The sequence below is a fragment of the Nipponia nippon genome, unplaced genomic scaffold (assembly GCF_047370975.1).
Source record: "Nipponia nippon isolate SJK-2023a ecotype South Korea unplaced genomic scaffold, ASM4737097v1 scaffold_6, whole genome shotgun sequence".
In the NCBI taxonomy this organism is placed as follows: Eukaryota; Metazoa; Chordata; class Aves; order Pelecaniformes; family Threskiornithidae; genus Nipponia; species Nipponia nippon.
Window position 1 is genome coordinate 75,288,801 of NW_028262380.1, and position 12,691 is coordinate 75,301,491.

Consider the following 12,691-nt stretch of genomic DNA (forward strand, 5'->3'; position numbering starts at 1 on the left):
GTATTGTTTTGCCTTCATCTACGTATTTGTGAGATGGGAGCAGCACAAACAGTATGCATACGATATGTCTGAAAAGCGTTGTGAGGAGATTTTCATTTCCGCTCACCAAGTGTAACTTGAGCAGCAAGATGCTAAAATACAGCTAATAGTTCTGTCTAACTGGATTCAAGGCTCTATTTGGTGTAACTGTTCTTTTTAATATAATGAAGTACGCTGAAAGTAATTTTCAGGCTTTCATACCTATTAAGCCCTTGATGGTGTATTTGGGGGACATCTTTGACCACAGCATCACAGATCAAAGATGTTCTTTAGATAGGGTGATTTTGACTCCAGACATCATTACTTCTTGTGATTCCCGCTTACCAAACCAAATTCACAGGAGGTTTGAGCTGCATAGATATGTTTCAGTCCTCCAAGTGGATCCCCTGCCTGAGCTCTGCTTCCTTGGCCGCAGCCCTACCGTGTCTCCCATTTCCTCCAACACCTCTTCCTTTGTCAGGGCTGACAGCGGGAAGCACAACACATTTCTGGATCTGGTACACGTGTGCCAGTGAGGACTCTCCTGCAAGAGGAGGGAGCAGCGCTGGCCGTGGCCAGCTCCCTCCACCTTTGCAGCTCCCAAGAGAGGCAAGAGGGCCAGAAACTGATTAGAGGACCCAGGTCAGAGATTTTTGAACTCTGAATTTGGCAAGCAAATGGAGGAGGAATAGATTTTACAATATTGTGTTTTAAGATGCATTTATTCATAACTATGAAAGCTGCAGACATATTGTGTTACTGCATCAGGATCTTAAGCAGATGTTTAGATTTTACAGAAAAGGGCATATGAGAAATTTTCAGTTTTCCTTTAATTTTAAAAAACCTCATTGTTAGTTTTACACACTAATGCCTACAGGGAGACAAGCTACTTCATTATGTCAGATTGAATGTAAAGATTTTTTTTTTTTTTTCTTTCTGATTAGGCTAAGTAAATCAAGGAAAATGTGTAGTCTCTTGCCATAACACTGGAGCCAACACACGTCATTTGCGAGGAAGCTTGAAAGGAAACAGTGTAGGAATTGTGCAGGGTAAGATTTCTCAGAGTTTTCTATAATGTGATCATAACTTAACAGAAGGATTACATAACTGATCAGTTTCTTCATTTCATAGTTGCTTGGACTATCTCTTGTTTCTATTTGCATTTACATAGCAGGCCTGTTGGTGAAACCAGACCGATTGGTATGGGGAAAAACTCTATTATAGGGAAGGCATAATGTTATCTTAGTTTTCTGTTCATATGATTTATTAGTTTGGTTTTGGTTGGGTTTTTTTTGTTTGTTTGTTTTGTTTTTTTTTTAAATAGGAAGGCCATACCAATGATGGCTTTGTCCCTGCAAACCACTAGAAAAGGTTCTGTGGGTCAGTGAGCTCTGCCAGTGTCCACATTGCAATGTGTTTTCCAAAGAATATGCACAGGGAGCATCTACCTGCATGTTCTTGTTCAGCTCAGGAGTGCTCTTTTGAAGGGAATCTCCTAGTTGTCCCTGTTTACCTGGCTTTGATATGCATTGGCAAGTGATCTTGGAGCTGATGAACTGGATTCCTTTCAGATGAAACTATGCTGTAAGATATGCTCCAACATTGCAGCTAATGCACTCCAGCTGCTATAGGGCTTTCAGGCCATGAGACCTGACTGGTCCACAGTTTAACGAACAAGCAGCCAAACAAAAAAATCAGAAAGCCCTACAGTCCTGCCCCTCAAATGCTTAGTGTGTGGACTTTGGGTCCCCAGCAGCAAATTTTTACCCTTAAAAACTCTTCCTGTTTGTCTGTAGTGCATGATACTGTAGTTGTACATGCTTATCCTTAGTAACAATTGTTTTTAGAGGGTTTTAGCTTCAACTTCTGAGATTACATATTTGTACCTAGAGTTTGGGATCTGTATTGCCATTTTTTCTAATGTGATTTTGAATGATTAAGAAACTTGAAGCTGTCTTAAGGAAGAAAATCCTCAAGGAAAATCCCTCAAGTTTATCTATCTCTGTTTTGCCACTGGTTTGCAAGATACAGGAAAGAAAACTGTAGAAAAATGTAAAATCAAAGTTACAATGTTCTCCATTAAACATTTAAGTAATAGTTTTTTGTAGAGTCTGATTTGAGGTACATATGTACACCTTGATTAGAGACAAGTCAGAGATAAAAACTCCAAACACTGGAACAGTGATTACAAATGTTGGGAAATTCTAAATATGAATCTGAATCTCTCCCTTGGTCTTATATCTAATATAAACGGAACAAACATTCCCTTCTTACATGGGCCAGTTCAGATTTCCTCATCCGACTACTAAAAGAGCTCTGCCAGCTTCCAGGAGTTTTTTGCTGAAATACTGTTTCAGGAGAAGAGCCACATACACATTCATTATTTGTATTTAGAGATCATGGCGTTCTTCTAAACTTCTGCTGTTGACTCTTTATGCATTTGATTGACATTGTTGTGAAAAGCACTGGGGGAGTGGAGCTGAACTAGTGGGCCAAGTGGTGGATATTCACAAAAACGTTGGTATGTTGTGACTAGATCTTTGTAGAGGAATTTTAGACTCTTTCTACCTGATCATCATAAACAAACAGATTCATTCTGCTTGCTAGATCTTCCATTGTGTGCAAATACATAATACATCAACAAGAAGCTATTTTCCTTGGTTAAACGGGTATTCAATGAGTAACATCCCTGCTTCTTTGTCCCCTCTACAGTCAAAGATTGTCAGCCACTTTGAGAATTGTATACACAGGAGGAAATCCTAACTGGGTTGGTTGCCACCAAACTCCCTGGATTAAATTTTATGTAGTAAAAAAGGCTGATAGGCATGAAGCTGGGATACATTGCACACACGGATTAGCCAGCGCATAATGGTATAGGAAAATAATACAAACCCAGAAAAATGTTAGGATAAGTATGCTTTATGGAAGAGGCATTTTTGCTGCTGCTGTCTGATATGACCCGTATGGTTTCCAGTAGCTACATATATGGTAGTTTGTTACTGCATCCAACACTGCTGTTTTTCTACTGACTGCTTGCATCCACTAGCCTTATGTTTGTTTTATTGCTTCTGTTGTCACTTTATTATTATGCTTTTATATAGCTTTATAGACGTTCACAACACTTTATAAAACATAGAATTAGACAACCTTGTTGCCGCAGGAGCTTGCAATCAAAGCTCTGATCTTTCACTGAACTCTTATCCAATGCACAGTCCCATTGAACTTAAGGAGACACCACACAGGAACAGGAATCTGCACAAGCAAATCCTGCTATGAGGTCTGGGCTTAATATACTGATGACTTGATGCTGATCCAAAGGTCGTGGGTGAGCATCCAGGCAAAAAAAGTGTGTCCTTATGTTTTGGCCTATGTCATAGCCACAATCTCTGCCATTCATGTCACAGTGCAAAAGAATCTGCTTTCTCTCCTTATGATTGCTGTTAATTTTCCTGAAATAAAATATGGCACCTACTTCCAGGTCTGCATGAACCATGTTGGCCTCCTTTTGCTGGAGTCAAGTAATGAGAAAATATTCAGGACTGTAACTTAAAAGGTTTGAGAACTGGGATCTCTTAAAATATTTTTTAATTTTCTCCTCATTCTGGCACCAAGGCAAATGTGTAGGTGAGTCCAAGAACAATATGAAATACCCAAATATTATTTAACATAAGTCATGCAGGTCCCAAATTCCCAACAAGATACATCAGACGTAATAGCTAGCACTTTGTATCCTTACAATGGAAAATAGCAAGAGTTGTAAAGCTGAGATTATCCTAAATAAGGATTATTCGAGTTCTTTAGACCTCTATCCACAGAGGAACTTGTGGAGTCTCATTGCTTCTGAAAGTAAGTGCATTGTATTTTAGTAGTATAAATATGGAATTAGGAGTTTCACAGCAGGTATCTGAGACTGACAATTTTTTGTCTCTAAAATTTGCCAGTTACAATTTTGGAATAGTGCTATGACTTCTTTTGTTCAAATTCTGTTCTAATACGGTTAAAAAATCTGCACTTCTAGTCATGGGAATAATTTGGTTTTAGCGAGTGTTTGGCTTGAGTTGTTACTGATGGAGTTTTATATATAAAAGTATAAAGCATGTAGTTTATTATAAATATAAAGTCCAAATGATTTAAAGCCTGTGTCTAAAACGTGATTTAAGACCTTTTGATTCCTTACCAATTCTGGGATGGTTTGGCAGGTAGTCAAGTCTGATTAAAATTTGAGCAATTCATGTTCTTTTAGCCTATACCTCTCTGCCTATGTCCTAGTGAGCATGGAAAGACCACTAAAGGTAAGAAACTGTCAGTAGAGGTCTTGGCCTCAGCCCTCCTGAAGGGAGCAAATGGAATAAGAGAAGGCATCCCACAGTTCATCTCCAGAGGAGGTTGGTTTTTGCAAGCTTTTTAAACTGTGAAGCAAGAGCACAGTCTTGATGACCCAGCTGTCTGTGCTGGGGTAGCTACTAGAATTCACTGCAACACCTTCTGTGTCCATTTGCCTCTGTGTCCTCCCAAGGGGAGTTCATCCCTGGTGCTCCCAGAGAGACAGTCTTTGAGATTTGTGTCACAGCAAGACCATTTGATCAGCTGAACATGACGAAAGAAGCAGGTGTGATGCTGAATAGTGGGTCCTACAGAACCAAATAATGGAGAACTACATTCATGACCCATGTCTGGACCATGGGTTGTAGTTGTATCTATGCTTACGTTTCAGGTGTTTATAGGCACTTAGCCTGCGCTTTGTTATGTTCTGTTACTTCCTAATATTTGTAATTTTCAAGAAAGTAAGGAATTTAGTTTCCTGCACTGAGCCCATCAGCTAGGGTTGCTTATGAAAGTGTTGATTTTGCACATAAGAAACCAAAAGAGTGATACTCATGTTGTTAGAAAAAAAACCCTGTTCATTTTCTGGGAGTTGTGGTACATTTTTTTGTGTAGGGGAACAAAAAGACAAAGACCTCATCAGTTCAGAGTTTAAGCCTATCTCTAGCACTTGGCCTTTCTAGGGAGTGGCTTAATTCACATTTGTCTAACATGGGGCTGTTTGCATTTAGTACTGGATACTGGGAGAGGCAGCATGCTGAAAAACTTAACTTGGGATCTGGTCCATCATAATGCTTTGGATAGACCTGAAGAAGCTAACAAACACCACATAAAAAGAGGTGCCAAGGATGTCACTGACATATTTGAGCTGATATGTAGCTGCCTAGTTTCTTGTTTTCTCTTGTCAAGCTCCCTGTACCAGTGGGAGTTTTAAATGGCAGAATTTTAGGACTCACTTTGTGTATGTGAAACTTCCACAGGTTAAGGAGAAATTTGGTGTAGCTGCAGAATTCATCCCTACATCAGTGAAAATATGTGGTTTGGGTCTACAAGGACAGATCAGCTTGAATCTAACTTTAGGCAAAACAAAGTAATGCTTCAAAAAAGAAGAAAAGCGTTATAACTGACATGCCAGTTTCTTGTGAAACCAATAAAAATAATTCATTCTTAGATCGCATTTAAAATACTACTCTTAAATTTTAGTACGTGGGTCCTTGGCTTATGCTAGCTGGGACCAACATAGATGCATTTTAACACACAATGAAGCTTATCACCCGATTTCTAAAAGGCAATATTTATCCTATTTTTAAATGGTTTTTGTTTGCTTGAAATCTCTGAAGATATCATATAATACTGATTGTACTATATGCCAGAGTTGTGGAATCATTCCCAGTCCTTTTCTTACATCTTTTTCTTATGCCTAGATTCCTATTTGGAATAAAAATGTCCCCAGATTTATAAATGTCTAGCCCTGAAAATGGTTAGTGACTGCATGTAATCTCCACTTTTACCCTGCAAAGGGTAAGTAGAAATCCTTCGGGTGTGTGTTGTGTATGTTAATGCTTTGGGCTATTGGTTAGCACTTCAGAATAGTTCCTCACTCATTTTCTCTAGCCAACTACTTGTAGATCTTTGCAGATTTTAGCGCTAAAAAAAGCCTGCAAAATTGTAAACATGTTCAGTCATGTGAGAATCTATCAATCTAGTACATCTTGGAAATGCAAACCATATTTTGAAGGAAAATGATAAATGAGAAGACAGTACGAAGCTAAACCTAAGACGGTACTTGAGGCTTGCATAGTCCTTTCTTGGTAAACACTTAAATCTTTTCTTCAGCTGCTCCATATCTAGGGTGCCAGCTGTGTGGGCAGTGTGAATGCTTCTTTCCCATATTGCATATTCCTCCTATAGGTTGGCATTCTTTTTAGAGAAAATCAGTAGAACTAAAAGGGGTGAGAGGGAGTTATTCACTTTCTTTCTGGTGGCAAGGTAGGGCTTCCATGTGTGTCTGCCCAGTTTGAGGAATGATTGCTTGGGAATGGCAGAGTGGATAAAAAATACTAAAGAAAAGTTCAGACAGCATGGGGAACATTCTAGGCCATTGCCCCTGGAAAACACAAGTTACAGTATGTATCATCTAGTCTCTCCTTCTCACTTGCTCCCTCTTTCTTTCTCCCTGAATCTCTCTACTTCACTTGAGTTTCTTTGCTTGTTTTATTATTAGGCACATTTACGGGAAACAGGATTTATGGTCTCCTCCTGCTAATAAATGTTAAGGAATATGACTTAAAGTGGGGAATACACAGCAGGAGATGATGAACTCTTAATAAACAAATATCCTGTTTTCATGCAAATATTCTTAGTAACACAAACAAAACAAAGCAGAGAAGGAAATGCAGCCAAAGTGTTATACAAGCTGTGGTGTAATTAAATAGGAGGGATTTCAGAATTTTCCAGAGGCCAAGAGGAGTTTCAAGTTATCCTTCAGACTTTTCCAACTCATTCCTTCAGATGGTTTCATCCCATAATGTTGGATGGAGGATTGGAAAAGGAGAATTGGAAGAAAGACAAAGTAACCTGAGTACTTTGCAAAATTCTCAGTGCCTGTCTTGTTCCATATCTTCTTCTCAATGAGAGACTCTGACCTTAGAACTTGGCAGACTATATTGCTTGAGGGTTTTGGAGTTTTTAAAACGTTTCTAAGGTCATGTTGTTGTCCTCATTCTGGTGAAAATACCATCTTCCTCCACAACCATAAGCATGATATTATCTGCAAAAGGTATTAATCCTAGTTAATTGGCATTAACATTATGTCTAACATTTATCCATATTAACGTGCTGGAATAAAATGTAAAAGCTTTACTGATGGTGTAATAGTGGCATAAAGACTGGGGAGTGATTAATGAGAAAGGAAAATCTAGATCATATGGTCATCTGGATGCAACAAGTAGTATGTCTGAATATGGCCAAATGCTTCCTACATCTACTAGCCAAGGGGACAGCTGTAATTACAGGAGAGGGGTCTCCGACTTGGAAAGAGTGAATAAAGAATTGGGAATCAAAATGGATAATAACTGATTGCTACCTTCTGGACTACTGCTGTGGCCAAAAGAGCTGATATGATCCATACACAAATAAGCAAAGGAGTCTCAAGGCACCTTTTTATTGGGTCTTGATGCAGTGGCTATTGGGCTTTAGTGTGCCCAAGCATCAAGAATTCAGGTTGGACGGTCAACAGCTGATCAAAAAACAAATGTCAGGATCAAGGAGGGATTAGGAAACATGTAAGTTTTATATTTATATTGTTTAGCGTGACTATGAGTAGCTTAATGGGTACTTCAGTCATTGGTGATGCATACTTATAATGTGAATAGAACTTGAAAATTGAATCACCAGTCTAGCAGGCAAAGCTGTCAGAACATCTAATGACTGCAGGTTGGGACCTAGGTAAGTTTAGATTAGAAAGAAGATGCACATTTTTAGTTACCATTGGAGCAATTTTCTAAGGGTTGTTGTGAAGTCTGTCACACTGGCAACTTTTACATCACAATTGTGCACTTTTACAAAAGAGAACCAAAATATTCTCATTCATCCAAAGCTTATTTTTTGCTCTTTGCGTCAGCTGCACCACAGAGCAAATTACTGTCAGTTTTTGCGCACTTTGGATCAAGTAAGTCTTGACCCAGGCTTTGGGCCCAAATTCGTATCTGAACTTTTGTGGCTAGTCCGTATCTTGCTTGTGGATCAAACCAAACCCTAGTTCATGGAAACGCTTGAATTTCACAAACAGTCATTTATATAGCCAAAATTTGCAGCTGGCTCCAGACCTTCTATTGTGTTGAAACAATATCTGGCTTCAGCTATCTTTAAATTTGGGGGAAGTCTGGATTTGAACTTTACAGCTTGGGAGCTTCTGTTTTTTTCTTTGCTACACTCATGGGATTGCAGGCATGTACCATGTGTACTGTTGTATAAATGCCACATGGTTACTGACTTTGGCAAGGGATGAGGTTTTCTATCTGCTGAAATGATACAATACACTTACCAGGTTATTTCTGAAACATTCATACTATCCTTGGAAAGAGTATAGGACAGATATAACTCACTGGTGATTTTATATCGTTACAACATCATCTTCTTTCTCACATTTAATAGCTTTCATTTACCTTTAGAGAGGGAAATATCTCTAAAAAAAATAATTTGTTGGAAGGTTCTGTTTGCAACTGAAGTAAATTTGTTTCAGGCAATACCGTGATGGGTGCATCACCCACAGCAGCTTACTGATGTGGTCCAGGGAGGAGCAGGGCTGTTCAGACACTCAACTTCTCTGGAGCATGCTGGTTAAACAGCCATCCTGACAGACACATGCACAGATTCTTCTGCCTTGCTTGGGCACTCTTTCCTCTGAAATTTGTCATATTTGTAATATTAAGAATAAATCATTGCTTCACTTCCCTTCTTTGTTCATCTCAAGAAAACAGCTAAGAATAATACAGTCTGGCTGGCCTTGGCCAACAAGTCCAGGCCCCTAAACTGAAAGCCAAATATATGGTAGATGAATAGTTTAGACGGCTTAAATAACATCTACTGTGTAGGTCCCTTTGCTGCAGGTGCCATAGCCTCACAATGAGCATTACACCCCACAGTAGAAGACAGAATATCACAACTACACAGTGTCTTCTGTTTCCTTGGTGTCTACTTGTCATTTAAGTGACATTTAGCTAACATTTGCTCTGTTAGCCTACTGATAAGCTTTTTAGCCTGACTTCTTGAAGTGAAGATTGATACTTCAGGTGCCAATGGTCATTAAAAAACTTCTTGGAAACATTACTTTGGCAATTTTGTGCTTATGAAAGTACACTGAGGTCTAAAGTTTCAAGAGAGGATGACTTGGGAAAATGTTCCCTTTTGCGATCTATGCCTTAAATCATTTGATACTTTTCATTTAAATTCTGATTAAGAATCCTCATGCTAGCAAGCTTCCTTGCTTTTACTTTTTAAAAACTGTAAAATACATTTAATTCCTCTTAATCCATTTAATTTATTTTCTTGCAGAAAAGAAACGCAAATATACGATATATTTCATGATATATTCTTGATATATTTTATTTTCTCATGAGGTGTGTTATTGATGTATATCGATTTGTATTATATAATCCTGCTTGAAGGATCAATATTGTTTCCTATGTGGTCTGAGAAGATAGTGGATTTTAATTGCCAGATACAACAGTACATCCAGTAGTAAAATTTTGCCATATAGCACATTCAACTTTGCTGTCTTCCCTATTAGAGTGGAAAATATTTTAATGACTTCAGTTTTTTAAATACCGCCAGGACAACTATGGGCATTGCATGCTTTCAAAAATTCAAATAAAACACATAATTTCAAGTTAACCCAAATTTTAGTCATATAAACATTTGATTAGGAATGAATAAAACCTTATACAAGAATAAAAAAATAAATATAAAGCATCTGTTACACAGTTTATGTAACATGATCTGTAGTATATTTAATTTCTATGCAGAGGTTTATATAAAATTGTATGGTCTGATTTAAAGGGACATTATGCACTTTAAAACATCTAGTTTTGCAGCAACACAAGTAACATCCCGATGTTTCTGTGTTATCAGAGCTTGTATCGTAAGTGTCGGGTGCTAAGGATTATTATTTTTTCACTTTAGTGTGTTCCCACAGTTCTTCTCCATATTAATATTTGGCTTGCTCTTGTGGAGGAGGAACTCTGCTATTGGCTTTTACGTCCTGCTTCGTCCGTCAGAGGACGGTGTTAGCACAGCAGTTTACCATGCAGTAGTCAACTTCTTACCCTCTTGACAACACTTACACTGTAGTCTTCTAGCCTTTATTTGAGCTGCTGTGTGGAGCACTAGGTTGCTAGATATCTAGAGAGCTTTTTAAAAGCACACAGTGGAATTAGGTAGTCAACTTCTGCTGAGTCTTAACAGTGACTGAGTGGTTCTTTGCACTTTTGTAAATCACTCCCCAAACACTGGCCTTTGTGGTAACAGTAAAACATGAGCTGAAATGCTACATCCACTTTCTCCAAACCTCTCTAGAAGATTTAAAATAAGTTTTTAAAATTTTGGATCAGCAATGTAAGTGGATTGAAGTTTCCTGAAGTTGAACTTCGTGAACTTTTGGATTATTTGCCCAAATATTTTTACTGGAAAAGATGCATTCAGTATTTGTTTGCTATCCTTTAAAAAATTTATTTACCTTCTGGTAGCTTGGAAACGTATTCCAGAATACTTCGTCCAAATATAAGATGTTAAATTTGGCCCCCAAAATAGGCATTCCAGTGTAATTTGTGTGCGACGGCTTTTGTCGTTTGGTATAATGGCTTCTGGACCTACATTTGGAACCCAAGACTGATCTCATTTTCAGTGGCGGAAAAAATACGTAACTCTCTAGAAAACAGATGAAGATCTAAACTGGCCCTTTGGTGAAAAGCTGCCTGTTTTGGAGATCATTGGTTTTTCAGGGTTGTGAGGTATTCTGCTAGCATTTAATTTCTGTTCAGGGAATCTGTAATAATCTTGTTGTTTTGCTTGATCTGCTTTCTCTAAGAGTTGTTATACTGGCTCTCTAGAGCCCATTCAAATGCTTTTAGCACTACTTGTTCAAGATTTTGCTTGTTAAGATGATGGTCCTGCATGATCGCAAGGCCTGTAAAGGCTAATGTTCAGGAGTGCAGAACAGTTTGAGTAGGTTTTGATTCAATGTGTCTATCTGCCTCTTTCTTCACCCTGCTTTCTGAATACCTTGGAAAACTCCCTATTATTTGAAATCTCATGATATGATGTTGCTGTTTGCTGAATGGTTTGGTACTGGCAAGGTCACCCCAATATGCTCTGACCCAGGTCTTGATTGACACTGAATATGTTTGGAGAAAGAGAAGGAAACACACATGCACGCACAAATATCTTTAATTTTTGGAGCCTTGTATTCTGTTTTTTAGCATTAATACTTGTGCCCTCAAACACACCAAAGCTTTTTTACAATCCACACTTTTATTTCTTATTCTTGTTAGCCCCTCTACTATCCCTGAATCCATTTCACCTCTCTAGAATCAACACAATTGTTAATCTTTGAGTAGTCGTACTTCCTTTCTCGCTGATATTCTCAGTAAACTTTCTGGCACCAAATTAAAATTTGTTATTCTTGCTTTGGAGGCTCTGTTTGTTTGTTTGTTTCTCTTCTCAAAGAAATCATCTTCTTTTGCCTCACTATGTGAACCTGGGCCATACATTTAATATCTTCTCTTTCTGGAGCTTTTCCAGTAGGATACTTATCTTCCTTCCCCTTAGAAAAATTTTTCTTCAAAGCTCATCTGTAATACCTGTATGAAAACACAGAATATGGGGCAGAGATGCAAGGAGCCAGCATTTTTTTACCTATTTAGAGTAATTCAGAAAAATACAAATCTTTGTGTCATATTTGTGCATTGTATCTGCATTTATAGATTTTTTTTTTTTTTTAATACTGATTGGCGTCCTTCTAAATAGGATATAGAAGAGGAAGAGAGAGGCAATAAGGAGTCATTTTTGAATGAAGAATTATTAAATAGATACAACTCTGCAGATCATTTAGGAAACAAAAGGACAAAGGTCTGTAAACTGATAAATGTGATGGAGAAGGGAGCGGAAGAGGGAATGATAGCTCGTTGTCTCTTCTAATGTAAGAACTAGAGCTTTAAATGCAACTGGCCAGCAGCAGGCTCAAAACCAACCAAAGGGAGTAACTTCACGTAAAGGAGTACTCTGACCTGGGACACTGTGGATGCTTAAAATTGACTTGGTTTCTGAAAGTAATCAAGTAAACTCATTGAAGAAAAAGGAAAGACACAGCACTGAGACATTGGATTTGGGTCAGGAAGATCCTGTTCCCTATCTGACTGGAGATTGTGAGAGTGCATTGGGGGAAATATTGCTTCATGCTTCCCTAGGTATCTGCTCATGGCTACAGGAGGAGCCAAGATGCTGGGTTAGAACGGAGTATTAGTCTTACCTGGTTTGTTCATTGCCCAGAGAAATTTAATTCTCTCACTACCTCTGCTGCAGAATTTTCAAATATTCAAGTAGCCTATGCCCAACTTTGCCAATAGGCACTAACTTACCACACCTAATTCCTGTTCTCTGGAAGGCAGGTGTGTACTATTTAGAGTAATTCAGAAAAATACAAATCTTTGTGTCATATTTGTGCATTGTATCTGCGTTTATAGATTTATTTTTTTTTAATACTGATTGGCGTCCTTCTAAATAGGATATAGAAGAGGAAGAGAGAGGCAATAAGAAGTCATTTTTGAATGAAGAATTATTAAATAGATACAAC